General features: G+C 44.6%; 1 protein-coding gene across 7 annotated transcripts in view; it reads left to right on the forward strand.

Moving 5' to 3' along the window:
* Positions 1-20,443, forward strand: part of LARGE1 (LARGE xylosyl- and glucuronyltransferase 1) — a 499,616-nt gene that overhangs the window by 166,276 nt on the left and 312,897 nt on the right. For 2 of the 7 annotated variants that reach the window (XM_075938112.2, XM_025178891.3), the window contains exon 1: positions 4,489-4,510. The exons of the other annotated variants lie outside the window; for them this stretch is intronic. The gene's annotated coding sequence lies outside the window, so the exon portion shown is untranslated. Of the gene's footprint in view, positions 1-4,488; positions 4,511-20,443 lie in introns of those variants that run through there. 7 annotated transcript variants of the gene reach the window in all.

Below are 20,443 nucleotides of genomic sequence, written 5' to 3' on the forward strand. Positions count from 1 at the left end.
ACTTCAGTTTGAATTGGCTATTTGGCCTTTTTTTCCCAAATAGAGTTGTGGTGATGAAAGCAAAACAAATTTAAATGATGCTTAAATTTTAAAAAATGAAGAAAAATAAATATTCCTTTTAATGGAATGCTTCTGTTAGATATCGTATACGTATGATAATAGCTTACTTTAATTTTCCATTGGCTGAGTCTGTTTATTGTTTATTGAATTCTAGTTTTTCAGGCATAAAGTGTTTAGCTAGAACTGGTTGGAAAAACACCCTACCCTTGGATTTTGCAGAAAATTTTCTGCAATTTACTTCGCCAGTTTTTTGTTTTCGTTTTTTTGTAGGGGTGGACTGTTGCAATTTTCTAATCAACTACAGAGCTGGTTGAAAAATGGTGTGAGTGGATGGGGCAAAGGATGATTTTTTTGTTGTTGCAATTTCAAAACATTTTTAATGCCCCTACTGGCTCCATATTTATTTAATTATGAGAGAGTATTGCAGTTGCACAGTGGATCTCTGTAATAGCTGAAATTTTACTTCTGGGACCTATTTTTGCATTACAGTTTAAATCACAAGTGGTTAGACTAACATTTTCAAAAATATCACTAACTGTAGATGTTTCAGTTGTTGAGGGCCAACTTGAGACTTCCAGGGCCTTTTTTTTTTTTTTCCAAAAGGTTCTGAGCAGCTACAACTTCTGTTGTAGTCTGTGGCTCTAATCACTCATTTGTGTATACTAAAAACTATTTTTTGACTGTGATCATAACAGTGGCTATATAAAACTATAAATAAATGCCTTGGTGTTGAAATAGATTTTTAAGATAGGTACTTAGAAACCAGACAGTCTTTGTGTTGCAGTTGCAGTCACATTGTAAGCTAAATGATTGTAAACTTCTTAATCTTAAAGCCATTAGAACAGGGGTGGCTAACCCGTTCCAGATGAAGAGCTGGAATAGCAGTGGAGACAGCAAAGTTGTTGAGCTCAACAACTTTGCCCCGGCTCTTCACACTGTCTCCACTGCTATTGTGGCTCACAAAAAAAGCACTGAGAAGGGGTGAGAGGTGCAAGCTCTGGGAGGGAATTTGGGTGAAGGAGGAAGTAGAGAAGAGGATGCTGGCTCAGGGAGGGGGCTTCAGGCTAGAGAGTGTTGGGGTCAGGTGTAGAGGTTGGGATGCTGAGCAAGCCGTAGGCTTGTGGCTGTGAGGGTGCAGGAGTTTGGGCTGGGGTGCATGAGGGGTTCAGGGCAGAGAGGCTGGGAGTATGATGGGCTTAGGACACAGATTTGCAGTGTGTGGATGGTGAAGGAGTGTTGTGGCAGAAGACTGGGGATGTGGGAGTGCAGGAGTTTGGGGATGTGAGAGGTTCAGGACAGGGGGTTCCAGTGTATGATACACTCAGGTTTGGGGAGGGGAGGGGGTGTTTGCAGGAGTATTATGATGCTGTGGCCAAATGGGGGGTTGGCCCCAATTGGGGTCTTATTGGTCAAGATTCATTTTTAAATAAAATATGTCAAACACAAAATGTTTCAGCGTTGTCTTTATTTATGAGAGGGGCAGGGAACCTGTTTTGAGTCAGGGGTCACTGACCCACAGAAATGTCAGTTGCGGCTACACAAGTGAGATGCAAAAAAACAACTGCTCCACCCCCTCCAAGCCTCACTAATGTGGCTCCAACTGTGCTGGTGGGGGCAGAGTGCTGGTGGGTGCTGGGGCTGGGTGTGGGTGTGGGGGAGGGTCTGGCCAGGAGGAGGGGACAGACAGCTGGGGCTAGTACCTGGGGATCCCGGGTCTCAGGAAGCACGCTGGCTGCTCTTCCTCTCCCCTCCCCTCCCTTCGACAATACCCCCTGCTCTAACCCAATCCCTCTTCCCTTCCCCAGAGCCAGGCACACCCACCTCCAACCCAATTCTCCTCCCCTTCCCCAGAGCCAGGCACACCCCCCCCCCCCCAACCCAACCCCCTCCGGAGCCAGGCATCGGCCCCCTTCTATACCAATCCCCTCCCCCCCCCAACCTAATTCTATGGTTCTGGAGTTAACGCCGCAGCTACAGCCGTGCCTTTCCCTCCAGGCGCTGGGTCGTGTGTGCTGAGCAGCCAGCGCGCTGAGTGGCCAGCATGCTGTGCCTACCCCCCCGAATCTCCCTCCCGTCCCCTCGCCTCCCCTCCCTTCCCCAGAGCCAGACACCTCTCCTCCCTCCTCTAACCCAATCCCCCTCCCTACTAACTTTATGCCTAGGTCCCAGAGCCACCGCTGGTGCTGGCGCTGCTGCTGCCTCTGCACCCAGAGCCACTGCCTATGCTCAGCAGTGGCTGCTAGCAACATGCGTGCTCACAGCCCACACCATTCTGGTCACAGCCCCCAACACACGTGCAGGATATGACGTAGTGTGTTGGGGGCCGTGAGCAGAATGGCGCGGGCCGCGAGCATGCATGCGGCTCGCAGCGGCCCGGCCATGAGAGCGGCTGACCTGAGCGGTCCCGGGTTCCAGGTTGGCCACCTCTTCATTAGAATTTGGCTGTCCAGGGCCTGCACTGTTCTAGGAGGAGACCTTTTTTCCTTTTTTAGGAGAAGACAGTCTTTAAATTGCGTAAATAGTTTTATAGAGTCCTCACTAAATGTAATTTGAATGGTTTCCATCGTATATTTCTTCTTCTGATCCACTACTGTTTTTCTTAATTATCTTGTTTTTAATCCATTAAAAAAAAAAAAAGCAGCTAAGGGACTTCATAGATTTCCAGTCCAGAAGGGAGGGATCTTTGCCTGTAGCATGCCCCGCTCCCCGTTGTCCATGGCGCACCTGCTGGGGAAATTAGGTCAGGATCAGTGTTCCATGTAAGCTGTGCACTTGTGAGGCTGCTCAGGAGAGATTCAGATGATTCGCAGAGCACCCACAGATAGATTTGTGTTTTTACTGGTGGTGCGCAGTCATCCATGCCTTGGTGAAGAGAACATTTATTCTGCATGTGGATAGAAAAAATCTGCACATGGATGGAAAAGACTACAGGGAACATTGATTAGAACTTCCAGCAGGAGCACCAGGTGGGTGGAGTCAGACAAGCTCCTGCTCTCCAACAGGACCTCCAGGGCCCCTCAACTTGCCAGGGCTCCTTGGTACAAGCTCCACTGGTTGATCCACCACTGCCTAGCTATATCATTTAATAGCTTTGAGACAATACAGGAGTCTAAATTACTAACCAGTACAACCCTTTCCATTTATGAGATGTTAAGGTTTGGGAAAAATGGGATCTGGGTTCGTGTGTCTAGAACTTCACTCTGATTACAGTTTCCAAGTCTCTGTGAACTGTGATTTTTAACAACCTGAGAGCATAACAAATCTGTTTTTTTTGTTTTGTTTTTTTGTTGTAGTTTTTTTCTGGCCTCATGGCAGCTTGTAGTGTCACACCCATTAGCTTTCCAAATCCTTATTCCTTTCCAGTCAGCATGCTTAAAAACAAAAAGAAATGTTAAGCGCTAATTTCTATTGTGGCGTTTATGGTACCGTGTCTTTGAAGCTGGAGATGTAATTACCGTCCCAGGTAGGCGTACATATGTTAGTTCTGCTTGAGCTAGCATGCTAAAAACAGCCATGTGGCCACTGCTGCATGGGCCAAAGCTTGGACTAGTCGCCTGGGTACATACCTAAGATCTCAGATGGGATTGTATTGAGGCCACTAGCCTGAGCTATAGCAATGCTGATGTAAAGCACTAAAAACATCAATCAAAACTAGAATAGGACGTTCTACCCTAGCTAGAAATTACTCCCTCAACAGTGTGTTCCCTCTGATTTTTTCCCCACACATGTGCAGAATGAATTTTGTTATGTGCATAAATATAAGTGTCATGGGTTTGGCATGTGAGAGGGGGGCTCTGGGCTGGGGCACAGGATTGGAGTGCAGGGTGGGGGAAGGGGAAGTCTCTGTGTTGGGGCTGGAGATGAGGACTTTTGGGTGCAGGCTACCTGGAGGCTATAGTGGGGAGAAAGGACTCCCCACAGCAACACCTGCGCTTGGGGCGGGGTAGATGTGGATGTGCTTCTCCCCCTAGCTGTGGCAAGTCCATACCCAGGCTGGGAGGGGCACCTCTCCCCCAGCCGCGATAGATCTGGGGTAGGTCTGTGCTCGGGTTGAGGTTCCTCTTCCCACCATGGTAGGTCCATGCTGGAGCCACACTATGTAGAGGTGCCTCTCCCTGCTGTGGCAGGTCCTTGCTACGGGAGAAGCACCTCTCTCCACTGCAGCTCTGAGTCCCTGTGTGGGGCTTCATAAGCAGCCACGTGGACATACAGCTTAGAGGAAACTTAGCTCCCACTACACTGTAGGTTACTGTTGGGGGAATTCTCTGCTGTTGCACATGTGCATAATTAATGAGCCATGCATATTTTTAAATTTTTGCACAGAAGAAAGCTTCTGCTGAAAAGTTGCTGCAGTTTTGCCTTTTGTCCATCAGAGGGTCCGGTGGGGCTAGAACTCGGCACTCCCAGCCAGCTAGGGAAGAGTCTTTCTTCACTGTACCTGTCTAGCCAGGTTAGGAGACCGGGGATATGGGGAGACATACAGCATGGGACTGCTGGGGGATGAGACAGGGGTCATAAGAGCTATTGGTGACAGACTGGGGCAGGGCCTGAATGGGAGTAGGACGGGACCACAGGTGGAATGGGGTGCAGGGCCACATGGGCAGGGCCTGAATGGGAGGAGGACAGGACCACAGGAGGAATGGGGTGCAGGGCCACATGGGCAGAGGGGGTGGGGATGCAGAGCTACAGGGGGAAATGGGAGTGGCTAAGTGGGGACACAGAGACATGGGGGACTAGAAGAGGCGTACAGAACTACAGAGGAATGGGAAGAGTGGGCCTCTGAGTGGAGGTGGAGTGACACATGTGCCTAATTGAATGGGAGAGGCTAGGGGTCGGTCAAGGTCTGCATGGGAGGAACTTGCTAACAGTCCCTCCCCAAAAATCTTGTTCAATACTTTTCCCACCCACCCCCAGCAACCCTCCTTGTTCACACCCAGGGTCTTTCGAGGAATTACTTATCTCTTTCTCTAAGCTCTTCCATTACCCTCACTCCCCCCAGCTTTTTAATTGCTTCTGGAGTGTATGGAGAATACACTTCTATATTGTAGTTTAAATGAATTATTACTCAGAGTTCCATATTCATATGCCTAGGAAGGAATCTATTTGTCAGAATATTTTCTGAATCTTTTTTTGTCTGTCTTGTTACAGATGTACTTGCTGACACACATTTTGAAATAAATGTCCAAACATAATTGAAACACGCGATAATATTGTAATATAAACAAATAAAATATGCAGAATTTTGCAGAATTTAAAATTATTGTGGGCAGAATTTTTATTGTTGCAGAATTCTCCCAGTAACAGGGGCATGTTTAGTTAATTTTAGTTATCTAGTTAAGGCTGAAATTCTAATCCTTTACTGTATCTGAATAACTGCACTCAGGGTTAATTTAGACCTCATTTCTGCAAAAGTGGATCATCCCTGGTAACATAATCACTGCAGTGGGATGGGCCCTATCTACCTGAAACATTATCTGTCCTTCCACAACCATGAGCTCCCCTGGAGCAGTGAGACTTTTGACCAATGAGATGTAGCTTATGGGTGCAAGCAATAGTACTTTCAGCAGAACTGGGCCTCTGACTAAAGAAATGGTGTCCACAAAAGACCACAGATCTCTCTAATCTCCAAATAAAATGAAAACCTAAGCTTTGATTAAGTTTTACTTCAATAAATTGCTCATCAACACAAAAACACAACATGTGATTGTTTGTGTGTGCACATCCTCTCTGTCACACACACACTGAGCAATACCATGCCAAAATAATATCACCCTCTAAACTCTTGATAAGCCAATCAAGCTATTTCCCACAGGGTTAGAAGAAAGGAAGGACAGAGAATGTTTCTGTAATTTGCATTTTTAAGTATTATGGAGATGCTATGGGAGGCAGTATAAGGAGGCAGACCTAATCTGTGTCCAAAGTGATGTCCGGTGTCCCCGTGATTAGGAGGCAAATGGGGTTGGGCATGAACATGGCACTAGCAGTGTGATATTAATGATGCTCTAGTATTGAGGAAGGATGATTATGCAGTTAAGGCACAGAAGTGAGACTCAAGAGACATAGGTTCATTTCTCAGCACCGCCACGGATGTCCTGTATGACCTTGGGCAAGTCACTTAATTACTTTGTGCTGCAGTTTCCCATGTGTATCATGGGGATAACAGTACTCCCTTTCTAGCTAGTCTATTGAAAGCGCAAACTTTTTGGGGGTGGAGGCTATGTTTGTAAAGCACAAATAGACCCTATGATAATAGAAATAATCTGTATAATATGATTTCAGGGTTGTCAGTCTGAAGCTGAGAAGGTCTGTGTAATGTCATGCAATGGGAACAACCACAAGCCAAATGCTCTTTTTGTTCAGAATATTACCAGGTTCAATGATCACTGGGATTGATGGTCTGTTACCTCATTTTTGAGTTCTCATTCATTGTTGGCTTTTTTTACACATACAACTTTACTAATTATATCTGTGCAACAGCCTGGGCTTTCAGCTACTAATTATTAATAATATCCTAAAGGAACCAGAACCATCAAAAAAAGTGTATTGTGGATGTTTTTTCTGTGTACGGTTTTTTCAATAGTCAGGCTAGCCAGCCATTCCCTTTAGGGATTGTATAGTTTCTTGCAGTGTGTAGTTACTATATGTTTTCCTGCAACTAACAAATGTGCGTCATTACTTTTTTATTGCAAAGTGTTGTTAGAGACGTTGGCTGCCTCTTATTTCCCTTCTCTTCTCCCTCCCCCAGCTCATATAATTCTGATCTTAGTTCAGTCATCTTGCTAAACCATATGACATCTACTGCCCAGCTGTGGCACTGCAAGCCTTTAATATTCAATGATAAATAAAAACATTTTATAAAAGTAATTTGACTTTCAAATAAAGTTCTCCTTCAGTTAAAACCTCATCTGTTGTCTCAGAAGCATTTAAAGAGCTGAGGGAATAACTGTATAGCATTATAGATTGGGGAAAAAAACCCAAAGTAAATGAATGAAATTCTTGGCCAAGTAATTTACTTTGGAGATTCGCAGCCTTTCTCTTTCTGAGCTTTCCTCCTCTTGCAATATTCTAGAAAAGCTCCACAGCCCAGTTATGACAAAATACCTGGTTTTCAGAATGTAAAAGCAGGGCTGGTGTTAGGGGGTAGCAAGCCGCACAGTTGCCTGGGACTCCATGCCACACGGGCCCCCACAAAGCTAAATTGGTCAGACTTTGGCTTCAGGCCTGGGTGTGTGGGGCTCAGGGCCCTGGGTTTCAGCCTCATGTGATGGGGCTTCGGCTTTCTTCTCTGTGCCCCAGTGAGTCTTAACGTTGACCCTGCTTGGTGGGCCCTCTGAAACCTGCTCACAGCTCTGCAGGGAACCCTAAACCTGTGGTTGAGAACCACGGCTTTACTTCACCGTGCTTGCTTGGCGCAGTGTAAGACAGTGTTTACAGCCTGTCGGGGGGCCGCCCCTCCCTCGGGGCAGGCCACCCGCCTCCGGGGCATAGTTCACTCTTCCCTGGCCTAGTTTCAAAGGTACACTGCCCCTGCATTAGGGGAACTACGGCCCTCTGGCCTGATCCAAAAGTACACTGCCCCTCCTGTAGGAGAACTACGGCCCACCGGCCTAGTCTGAAAGTACACTGCCCCTGTATTAGGGGAACTATGGCCCTCTGGCCTAGTCCGAAAATACACTGCCCCTCCCATAGGAGAACTACGGCCCACTGGTCTAGTCCGAAAGTACACTGCCCCTGTGTTAGGGGAACTATGGCCCTCTGGCCTAGTCCTTTATCCCAGCCCCCACTCGCCGGGGTTCCGGGCAGCAGGGGTGGGGGGGCCCAGGCCCTCCCTCTCCACCGGGCCCCGACCCAGGGCCCTAGTAGTGGCAGGTGGTTCCCACCACTGGCTCGCGGGGGCTCCTCCCCGCAACGCGCCCTCAGGGGCTTCTCCAGCTCCCTGCCCCGGGTCGCTTCCTGCCCCTGCCCCCGGCCCGGCGCGTCCCACCTGTCGGCGTTGGTCAGGCAGCTGTCACGTGGCTGTCGCGGCACTTCCCAAGTCAGAGTTGGGGGTGGCCGGTGCGGTGCCTGGGTCACGGGGGGTCGGCCGGTGGCTCTGTCGTTGGGGTCGAGCCTGGCCTGGGCCTGGCGGCGGCGGATCCAGCAAACCTGGCGGCCCCCTCTCTGGCGGTCTGGTCTGCGCCTCGGGTGGTTGGGCACTAGCCCCAGCTCTGTCCGCGGTCTGCCCCTTCTGAGCAGGCCAGCAGCCTTTTATGCCTTGGCTCCCCTGGGAGCATGCCCAGTAGGGCTGTGTGGGTGGGGCCCTCTCCGCCCCCGGCACCAGGTGGTTTCTCGGGCTTGAGTGCGCTGCGGGGCCGCCCCGTCACACAGCCCAGTCAGCACACAGCTGTACCCTATGTGACATCCTCAGTGCCATACAAGTTTTGTGTGGCTGCAGCTCACATAACACAGAGACGAGGGAGAAAGTAACTTAAATTTCTTACTGGTACTGTCATATTGTAACCCCTCCCTTGGGGGAGGAGGGGGCCTCAGGGCAGAAGATTGGAGGGTGGTCGCCATAGGACATTACCTATAAGAAATGTAAGTGTGGGATGGAGTGTGGGGGGCTCAGGGTGTGTATGGGCGTGGGAAGTTCAAGGCAGGGGGTTGGAGGATGTAGAGGGAGCTCAGGACTAGGAGTGGGTGTTCTCCCCGGGACTGACTGGGGTGTGGCGACCATGCTGCCTGGCCTCCTGATGCCATGGGCTGGAGCCTAGGTGCGCTGTGATCGCACGGCCCGTGGGCTGTGGGTGTTGGCTCCAGCCCACTAGGGATAAAGCCTTGCCCTCCCACCTCCAGCTGTCCGGCACTGGTGCTGAAGGTCATGGGGATTGGTTTGGGCTCCAATGCGGGAGGAGGATAGAAGGCAGGGGGCAGAAGGAGAGAGGTGGGCCACCTATGCCTAGCACCAGCACAGGAACCTTACCCCCAGTATATGGTGGCCCGCAGCATCCAGAGCCCTACCCCCATCAAGCCATTCTCCCACCGGTGCGTTGCTGCTTATTTTCACCTTTGCATAGAGAGCTGCGTATGTGCCAAATAATGGTAAATAGGTTGAGAACCACTGGTGCGGGAGTTGGAAAATGTCCCAAAGAAGCTATGTTTATTAAATACCAAAGTAGCTTGAACTACTGAGCTTTAATGGACGATAGGTTATGAATTTGATGGCAAAAATGGAAGCCTGTTGCTTGGCTTTTGAGGAGTTTTTCATGTTATCACAGCTGATAGGGTGACAACCAGTGATTTAGTCCTTATTAATTTACCTGTGTAAAATTGGTGATTTCACTCCACCGAACATTGTGGGATGTTTGTTTTGGCTCATCATGCTGCTGCATATCATATTGTTTTGCATGATTTTAGGCTGCAAATGTGCAAAACCATGTCTGGCTTCCCTTTGGACACTTGAACCCTTGCCTGGTATTAGTAAAGAAGAAAGAGATTAATGATAAAGCTCAGCTGAGATTCACCAAAAGGCATGTGGGCTGAATTTCAGGTACATATCATTCCTGGGTTAGAGTTTCAAAACGAAAGTGTCCTACCACTTGACATATTGACTGAACTTTTTATAAACGTTTGAAATGCTATCCCTGTGACTCAGACACTGTAATAGTCCTTTAGATGTTGTGATCCAAAATCTCAAAGCCCACACATAGGGTTAACAACCAACCAAGATTCTAACAAAGGAGAAATACAACATAGCACTTTTAAAGTTATTAAGAAGTGCCTTGATCTAATATCTTCGTATTTGTTAGTGGAGCACTGAACAGGTTAGTGAACAAAACATTGCAAAGTATTAACAAGAAATGTGGTATGATCTAATAATAAATGGGGCATTTCATATGCAATCCAGTGTTTTTGGATGGTATTCTGGGCTTTGTCTTTCACTTGCTGTATGTCTGTGGTCAACCCACTCTCCCAGTCTTTGGCCCTGTAAATTAGTGAGGTTGCTACTTGCTATAAATTGGACCTCTCTAGTCCAGTATTCTTCGGACCTGATCGGTCCCAGACAAGGGAGTTTTCTGGATCAGGGGAAGTCAGGGCTCCTCTTGGGCACCGGCCTCATGGCTAGCTCCCCTCTTAGCTACCGGCTACACTCCTGGCCTCTGGCAGCTGCCAAACTGGCTCGGCTCCCAGGGGCTGCTGGGCTCTACTTCCAACCCCTGATGGCTGCTGAGCTGGCCGGGATCTGCTGCCAGCCCCCGGGGCTACTAGCTACTAGCCACTAGCCCCTCTGATGTTGGACTCCCAGCTGACAGCCACTGGGGCTCTCTGGTCCAGAAACATCTGTGGTCCTGCTGGACCAAGGAGGGTTCCAGATCAGATAGTCCCGGATCAAAGAGATTCAACCTGTATTTCCAAAGTTTAGTGTGTGTAAGAAGCTTTGAGATCCTCAAATATGCTACATAAATACACAATACTGGTCTGATTGCTAAAGTGTTCTGCCACAAAGAGCAAATGGACACTCTCCCAAATTTCTGTTTTGCCTTGCTTTGCAAGTATGGTAAACAGCCATGGCCATTTTGCTCATGCAAAACAATTTTACTGTTGAACACTGACTTTGCCATTTGACAGAACTACAGTTCTGTGTATTAAAAGAATTAAAAATGCAGGGTCAGATCATCCCTCTAAATTTAGCTTTAGAGGCTATAGAAGGGGCGGATAAATCTCTTGGGATCTGTTGGCTAGTCTGTATTCATTCTTATGAATTTTCACGTGAATGTTTGAACTGACTTAGAAATATTTTCAGACTTACCTGATTTTTACATTCTTGAGTTCTAATATTATTAATTTTGAATAAAGTCTTTCCATGTATTATAAATTCCCATGTGAATGTTGGAGAAGGTTTGCTCATCATAAGCCTTTCAGTTGCCTTTCTTGATTGGACATCAGATGTCTCCGTCATGGGGCAAAATGGGATTTGTCTCAAGGTTCATAAATTCTCAAAGCATATTTGAATAAGTAACAAAACGCAACTTGAACAGGCCTAATTGACAGTATCTTGATAAGAAGGTGAGTGAATTCTGGGGATACAGTCAGGCGTTTAGTAGCTGCCTGACTGTATCCTCAGAATTCAGTCACTTTGACCATGGGGATACAGGGCTGCATGTTGTTGGCACAGATGTGCACATACATGTGCATGTCCTCTCTCCCCTCCATTGTTGCTGATTCTCACAATTTTACTACAAGTCTTGCAATAGTTGCTATTTCTCTTCAAGACCCAGCTCCTGGCATCAGATGAGGCGTGACACTCTTAGCTTGTGTCTAAAAGAAAAGAGGGTAGATTTTTTTTTAGCCCTCAAGGTTGCAGAGAAAAGCTTGATCATACGATTCCATTAAAGCTCAGAAACTTGAAGGCAAATAAAAAGAAGGCTTCATTTGTTATTTTTAAAAATCTCATGATTTGTGGTGACTTGGCTAGTTTTTAAAGACTTGGGATTGCTAATGCTGTGGTCAGACCTTCATTCAGAAAAGCACTTAACCATCTGCTTAACCCCTATTGAGGGCAATGGAATTTAAGCATGTGCTTAAAGTTAAGTAAGTTTTTAAGTGCTTCCCTGAATCAGAGACACAGAGAGAGAGAGAGAGAGAATGCACTCTCCAGACTTCTTCAAATGCCTATTATTATTTAGGTGTTAGCAGTTTAGAACTAGACATCCAACATTCTGGTCATCTGACAAAGTGGGCTGTGCCCACGAAAGCTCATGATACCATTTGCATGTCTTGTTAGTCTTTAAAGTGCTACCAGACTACTTGTTGTTTTTTAAGTTTACATAACTGAATGTAATTTATGTAGTGCAGCAGTAAGAAACTTAAAACATTTAGTTTTTACTTCAATTTTGTAAGTACCTATTCAGTGTTCTAAGATATTTCTATAGGGAATAAATTAATCTCTATTTTAAAAACAATCCTGATCCTCAAACCACTTTGCAAGAGCTTCTCATAGATCTTAAGGTAAAAACAATCTTTCCCTTCAACCTGTTCACACCTCACTCAACCCAATAAAACCTGGGAAAATGGATACACTGCAGCATGCCTGGAAGGCATAATGGGTAAGAACAAATTGATATAACATCTTAGCATGCAGTGGACAGAAGAGTTGTAGCAAGAAATCTTAGATACTGATGCTCCAGATTCAACATGAATGATCTGTCCACTTCTTTGAGGAGCCTGGGTGTGCTAATACATTATTTCCAATATACAGTTCTTGGAAGTTTGCTCCAAAACAATGTTAATCCTCGTTATAGTCCTCCAAGTGCTAGCTGAAAATGTAGCTTATAGCTCATGGTACCATCTGGTGTTCTGTAATAACACACCAAGACGCTTCTGAAACCCTTATAAATTGTCTTAATTTGCCAAAATTATTTTCCATTAGGTAACAGTATAGATGTAACAAGGGTTTGCCCGTTATATGCTTTTGGTCACACTTAAGTTGCAGCCCTCAGCATGTGCTATGAGTATCATTGTGGCCTCCAGGGCTTCCAAAGTTGACTAGCCCTGCTATAGAGCATCTAGTGTTTTGCTATCGTCCTCAAACTGTTCCACCTCACTTGGACTGTGGGTAGTATTCATACAGGCTGGTGGGTAGATGAAATAACTACTGCTTTATGTGTGTATGGGTAAATTAATGTGGTTAAAAAGTTTTTGGAGAAGGGCATTTGACTTGTTCATTGAGAAGACATGTCAGTAGCTCATTCAGATCTGAATAACTTTCTCTGAGTGGATATAAAATATGAATAATAGCCCGCTTTTATCTTTCTTTCATGATAGGTTTTTGTTGCACTCCTAAAACAAACTTGTCAATGAATTGACTCCCCCACACATCTGTGTTGACTACTCAGTAGAAACTTTGAACGTGTTCACTTACCCTCTTGCTCTGTCTTAATTAGTCTTTTCCCTTCACATTAACTTTTAGTCACCTTTCTGAGCTAGTCCATGTATTTTTCAAAAGGGAAGGAGACTCAGATTCCATGGATAAGTAGATAGGAGAAGGTTGTTAAGAGAGGGCAGAGAGCTGTGATTTTATTAAAATCAACATTCTGTCAAAGGGCAAAAACTTTGAACATAAACCTCCTCTTTTCTCCATTAGCTAGATCAATGATTACTCCGATTCTGTGCTTCTAGCAGGAGGAGGTGTTTCTTCTCGGAGTACCATCAGGACAGATCCCCACTCTTTAGATAGGCCACTCACTGTATGCTGGCCTGGAACCTTCTTAAATAAATTTGAGCACTGGGGGACAAATGGACTTCCTGAGCACTTGTTCCAGGAAAGGCGTTATGTGCTGGTGGTGTTTCTATATGCTGCCAGTTCCAGCCCGCCAGCAGATAGGTAAACTAGAACTTGTCAACATGTTAGCTGTTTTTCTCCCATAGTTAGGAGTACTTTCTTGTAAGTAATTAAGTCTTAATATAGAAAGTCTTAAAACAGACCGTTCTTGTCCCAGTAGAGAAATGATTGCTTGATTTATGTGGGGGTGGAGGAAAGGGAAGAGGGAGAAGGGGGGTTTGGTTACAGTTACTTCCCTTATGGATGGCAGAGCCAACAACTGACTGGCCTTAAGGAATCCTTGTTGTGTAAAATAAATGTTGCAGTCTCAGCCTGTAATCATAGATGATTTGATGGTGTGATGTAGGGTATTTACCTGAGCAGTGCTCCATATGCCTTAATTTTATCATCTGATCCTGCAATGATTTGGAAATTCTGCTATAGTCCATTCCTATAGATTAATGGATCTTCTGGAGCGGATTCTGTGTCTGAATATATTCTGGGCCTTCCTTCAAAGTCTTGACCTCAGGATGCCTTGAGCTATGGTTCCGAGAGAGAGAGATTTTCAGTGTCAGGGGAGTCAGAACTGTTTAATAGGCTTTGGTTTCATAGCATGCTTCCTCCGTGTAGCGGAATTGTAGAAGGGGGTGATGGCACTGCCCTTCCTCAGAATACCCTTTGTCTTCTAAGCAATCTAGAGGTAGCACATGGCATTCAGTTAAATAAGGAGCTTATCTTTTATTCTGTTTCTGGCCATCATATTGGATTCATGCCCTCAGAATCTTTTTGTGGTAGCATTCTCTTTGAATATGGCAAGGACATTGTCACATGTCAGCAAACTTTCATAACTAAAGGACCACAGCTTTACTGCAAGATAAATAGGTGGATGTTAAGGAGAGAATTTCTGTTTTAACAGAAATAATTGTAGTTTTTAAAAAATGAAAAAGCAAAAAATACTGGCTAACTAAATGGATTTTTCTGTTTAGTTTTATTTTAAGTCTGTTATTGTGTGAAACTCTTATTTAAAGGATGGATGCTCCAATGATGCATCAGTTTGAGAGACAAGGGAAAAGCTTTAAAGTAGAAATTGTTCATTGAACCTGTGATTGCAAGTGTAGAAAAGTTAGGAAAATTGCACTGCTTTCTTTCAAGCTATGTGGCAAAGTCAAAACACAGGGTTGGTATTTAGAAAGCTTTAACTGTATATTTTCATTTCAGTGAATCTGAAAATAAATGGAAGATCACTGAAATAAGATTAACAGTGACAAATGCAGGGAAATGTATAAGGCAATAGGGAAAGCTTTTATAGTAGAACAGTTAAATCTAGTTAATTGTGTTGATTTTATTGTCATAATTCTTAGCACTGTTCAGCTGCACTCTTGCTGAATGTCCTACATAGTTGAGCTGTCATGCCATAATTAAAATTGCTAATGGAAACTGAATACTGAAGTGATTAGTGGTATGTTACATGTTACACTTTATTATGTGCTGCTCAAACTAGTTGAGAGCTGCCTAGCCCACTGCTGAGCTGATAATCGTTGGCTGAAAATGAAGCAAGCTATCTGACACACACAGTAATAGAAATGTGGGCATCTTTATTAGTAAAGATTGTAGATGACACAGATTGGAAGAACACAGTGAGCATAGGCTATTGTGATAGTGATCTGAATTGCAGGAGTTAATAGTCAAAATTCAGCAACATGCATTTTAATCCAGGCTGTTGCAAAGTAATATATTTAAGAACAAAACATTCAGATTACAGCTACATGATGGCAGGTTGTCTTTGGAAAGCAGTGACTCAGAGAAGGACTGGAGGGCCATCATAGATAATCATGCCAGCATGAACTTTAAGTGTAGTGATGTGCCAAATAGTCTAAAATGATACTCGGACATATAAAAAAGGGGAATATCAAGTAGAAGCAGGGAAGAGATCTTGCCTCTGCATGTTGGTAAAACAGCTGCTAGAATACTGTGTTCAGTTCTGTTGTGGGTACTTAAGGAAGGTTATGGAAATACTCAAGAGAATTCAAAGGAGAGACCCAAGAATGATTCAGGGGCTAGAAAACATGCTGTATGATGTGTAGATTAAGGAGCTTGCACTGTTCATAATGAAGAGAGGATTGAGAGTTGACTTGATGGCTTTCCATGTGTAAGTGCCTAGAGACAGAGAGATCTGCTAGTGCAATATCTTTTCAAGTCTGCTAAGATAGATCATCCTCCAGCAGGTAGAAGTTGAAGTTCTACAAAGTCAGCTTTAAATAAAACATAGTTTTCTAGCAATGAGAATTTTTAAACATTGACAGATGAGGTGAGGAAACTCCATATTGGAGACTTGAGGTCTCTCTAAATAAGAATCCTTCCATCCATCTTCTGGGAGTTCTCTAACCTGGGGGAGTCAAGAGTCAGGCTGGAGGGTTGTAATGGACTCTTCTGGTCTTGGAGTCTGAGTTTGAATCCTCCTGTTCATCCTCTTGCTTCATGGGTCACAGTTAGAACAGCATTGCCAACATTGTTTGCAAAATGCTCGTAACACTTGCTGTTGTGCATTATGATGCGAACTATAATCTGATCTCATACTTTAGGTCTTCAGCTCTTTTCCTGTAGGGGTCAGGAAGGATTTTTTTGCCCCAGTGCACAATTGTCTAGATGTTGGCTGGATGTTTTGTTCAGTTTCTTCGGAAGCATCAGGGATTGGCCACAGCTGGAAACAGGACAGCACATAGGGTGGGCCAGTGCTTTGTGATGGTACAGCAAATCTCTTTTCATGGATGATTGGCTGGTACATCCTGTTGACATGCTAAGGGTCAAACTGATGCCAGATTTGGAATCAAGAAGGAATTTTCCCATAGGTCAGATTGACAGAGACTTGTGTTTTTGTTTTTTTTGTTTTGTTTTTTAAACCTTCCTCTGCAGCATGGGGGGACCAATTATTGCTAAGATTATTTGAGCATATCTCACCTGATCAATTTCTTGCCATTACAGGGGCCTCAGATATTGCTTGCACCTTGATCTCACTTGTCCTGTGCCATTGTTACTCAATAGTTTGGTCTCCTGAATACTGACATGTTTTAGTCTAACTGAAGTTATTGGCCTCAGTATAGAGGTATCTGGGTGAAATGTGATGGCCTGTGATATATAGGAGGTTAGGTTATGATCTTAGGTTCTTGTATGAAACTGTGTGTATACATAGAGAAAGGGTGAGCATGGGGACCAAGTTACATAGTATACAGTTGAGTGATGGTAGGGGGCATGGTAATTACGTTTGTATGAATAGGGAGATAGATGCAGATGAAGATGTCTGCTTAATGAACCAATGGCGTCTATTTCCATTGTGATTTGTGTCACAGGTATTTTCAAGGTGGTGCAGTATTGTGAAATTGGCAGTAATCAAGGAAGAAAAAGCCATTCCATTCAAACCTTTCTTTTCAATTCATGATGTTTAGAAATAAGAATTATTGTTTGTGAAATTACTTTTGATTTGCCTTAGCTGAAAGGTGACTTTTTTTTCCTAAAAGAAAATATGGAACAAAATCTAATCAGCTGGGTTTTGAAAAACTATACATATTTTCTTTTTAGAAATTAGTTCTAACTTTAAAGAACAGTTTTGAGAATATAGAAGTTCTGTTTTCTATCTTCTTTTGCATGTGGTGACCAGACCTCAGATGGTTTAAGTGGACATCTCTCAGTTGAATATACTGTTGCAATCCTGATTTATTAAATTGGATCTATGTTTTGAAATCAGATTTGTCAACATTTGAAAGCTGACTGTGTGCAACACATACTTCCCCTTAATGCAATTAGCAAGGAATATTTGTGGCATTTATGTTTTCATACTTCTGAAATGTCTTTGTCAGTTCCCATCTTGTGCTGTGGGCACCTATTCCATACTTTAAAACCACAAATTAAGTAAAATATAGCTCATCCATAAAGACAGCCTGTCCCTTCTTCCTTAGTGAAGAGAGAAAATCTGTCCAGAAGGCTAATAAATCTATGCTCTGCAAGACTACTCATAGGAGGGAGTTCTAATCCTGAGGACCTCTCGCAGAGCACCCTGCCAGCAGCTGCCTCCCATTATAATAGACTTAACGGGACACATTCAGCCCTCAAGTTTATTCACATAAACCCACTGAAATCCATAGGGCTGAATGTGTAGGATATGGCTCAGTGGCTTCTTCTGCAGCTGTGTAAATTCAGCAGCAGATGAAGAGGAACTATCTGGGTTCTGTTTCATTGGATTTGTTTGCCCTGAACCCTGTGCAGAGGTTGACCAATGCTTTGTCTTCCTTATTTTCCTTCTATCACAATCTACAACATTCTTTTTAGAGATAATGGGATGAAAGTGTTACTGCACTCAGTTCAAATGCAATACCTAAGAGCAATAATGAAAGTTACTGAAATCTCTTGAAATTATAGTGACCTTTACAAAGGGCAGTGGTGGACTCTCCGTAACTGGACATTTTAAAATCTAGATTGGATGTTTTTATAAAAGCTGTGCTGTGATTCAAAGGCAGAATGAATTGAGGGAAGTCCTATGACCTGTATTATACAGGAGATCAGAGGAGATGATCTCAGTGGTCTTGTCTGGCATTATAATCTGTGGGAGATTTTTAGCTTGATCACTATAGAGATAAACTTAGTTGGTGGGACCACATCCTCACCAGCCTGATGTTTATTTCATATTATAAAACCACATTGTTTCTGGCACAGTGAATAGGAAAGATCCATGGCCAGAACAGCAGTGGATGCTATAGGCCTGGACTAAGATCTAATAGTTTAGCTGCTTGGGAGGAAGCAGACACAGTATTAACATTCCTGTCCTCTACTTTCAAAAATAACAAATTCCAGTCTTTGAATTGACATGATGGCACCGTAATAAAAAAAAATAACTCTGCCTTGTTCCTGTCTATTTCAAAGCTGTAAATGAGGTGAACTCCTGAGTGAATAATAAATCGACCACTGAATGTGAAGCTCTGTCGTAAGCAAAGTATCTTCATTGCTATCCGTGGGCCATTTGCAAAACTGCTTGTGTGGGTTTTGCACATGATGTATTTGCTAGTTTGGGAACATTAATGCATCAGCAACTATGGTGATTTTAAACTTTGAAAAGCTACCATGGAAGACTTGAGGAAGCCACTCAGAATCTTTGGAACATGAGGATATGGTGGAAACTTCTAGGGCTTTTTTTTTAGTATTGCTATATGAAATTGTTCTGTGTTTCTTGGGACGATCCATCATAATCTGTCTTGTCTACCTGGGAACTTTCCAAATGTCTTCCCTAGTGACATAAAAGATCTTCATGTGTGTGTAGAATGAGGTGACTGTTTTGTTTGGAATATGTCAGTATCACATAATGGCAGAAAATTGTATGGGGCCAGGCCCTGAGCTGCAGCCAAGACATGGTGCATCTGACATGGGGATGCAAAGTTGCCCTTTGTGCTTTTTGATCCTGAGGTTATTTTGCAACAGTATCATGGTGCAGAGCAGCTGGAGAGAATAATAATACTGTACAAATATTCTGCAGTCCAGAATGAGGCTTATGAGTTGGCCAATACACAAGCTACATTTTTATGAATATTTAATAAGAATGACTAACTCAGGATACAGCTGGGCACCTATAGCAATGCCCATCAGAATGTTTGTGGCAGTGCATATAGGGTGGGTTTTCAAAAGTTTTTGTGGTTGTCCCCAGCAGTGCTGTGCTTGAGAAATGCAACACTGATTGAGTGCAAGCTGGGCTAGCCCTGTGCTTTGGAAAATCCCACCTGTTGAGAGCCATGTATATTTTTACTTTGTATCAAAGGATAGCAGGGATGCACTCCATGAAAATGGTATTGAATTTTTGCCATCTCTACCCACCAAAATTTCGTGTACTTTTGGGTACGCAGTAGTGTGTACCCAAAAGACTACAGGCTGAACCTCTCTAATCTAGCACCCTCCGAACCTGACTGGTGCTGACCCACAGCTAGGGTGTAAGTGACTAGTTAACTACCCGATAAGCATAGGCTCATCAGGTAATGGAGTCAGCTAGTTGCTCCCCCCCCTTACTGCTTCTGATACAGAGGCAGTGTTGGGGGGGAAGCAGGAGCCAGTGTTGGGGGGAGCCGACTCAAAAGCCAGTTCCCCCCAACACCAATTCCCAGGGGCGGGGGGAGAGGGGAGAGTTGGCAGGGGAGGCAGAGGTGCAGTGGGAAGTGGCAAGAACAAGGACTGGAAGCAGTCCCTGCTAAGGGATGTATAATCCTGTTTAATTGGTTAAGTGGTTAAACAGTATGTTTAACCAGTTAAACAACTAAATGGTGGTGTTGATGGGGTGGTGCTGCTCCAGCCCAACTGGGCTAGAGTGCCCCCCCCCAACTGCAGGCAGGCCACATCATGGGGCTGCCACAGCCCCCTGCCCACGGTAGGTAGGGAGCTGCTCCATTACCCACCAGATAACCTTAACCAGTAAGCCTCACCCATTAAGGGAGAGGCATACTGGTTAACTGGTCAGACATTCACATCCCTAGACCCTGCTCACTCGGGTCCAACTGCTGTACCTCTGCCTTTTAAATGTAGCAAGAGCCCCCCCCCCCCCCCCCCGGGTCTCTTGCTACGTTTAAAAGGCAAAAGCAGCACAGTAGGAACCCAGGGCAGACAGAGACTGAAGCAGCCCCTGCTTGGCCCAGTTCCCTGCTGCACCTCTGTCTTTTAAATGTAGTAAGAGTCACGGGTGGCTCTTATTATATTTAAAAGGCAGAGGAGCAGCCAGGTAGCGAGCGCCTACTCACTACTCGAGAATCCATCGACTACTCGAGTAGCTGATTAATCAAAACGTAACATCTCTACCCACAGCAAGTCACAGGACTATGTAGCACTTTAAAGACTAACAAGATGGTTTAATAGGTGATGAGCTTTCGTGGGCCAGACCCACTTCCTCAGATCAAATAGTGGAAGAAAACACAGCAAGTCAGTATTGTTTGGGGATGTGTGTCTCTCTTCATTTTTATTTTACTGAGACAAATAAATGGAGCAGCTCTTGCAATGCTAGTCAGTAACGTATGACTGTACTGGTACACCTTATATAAGCTTACATCTAGGCAAGGC

This window comes from Pelodiscus sinensis, chromosome 1, assembly GCF_052426305.1.
Source record: "Pelodiscus sinensis isolate ZL-2025 chromosome 1, ASM5242630v1, whole genome shotgun sequence".
Taxonomy (NCBI): Eukaryota; Metazoa; Chordata; order Testudines; family Trionychidae; genus Pelodiscus; species Pelodiscus sinensis.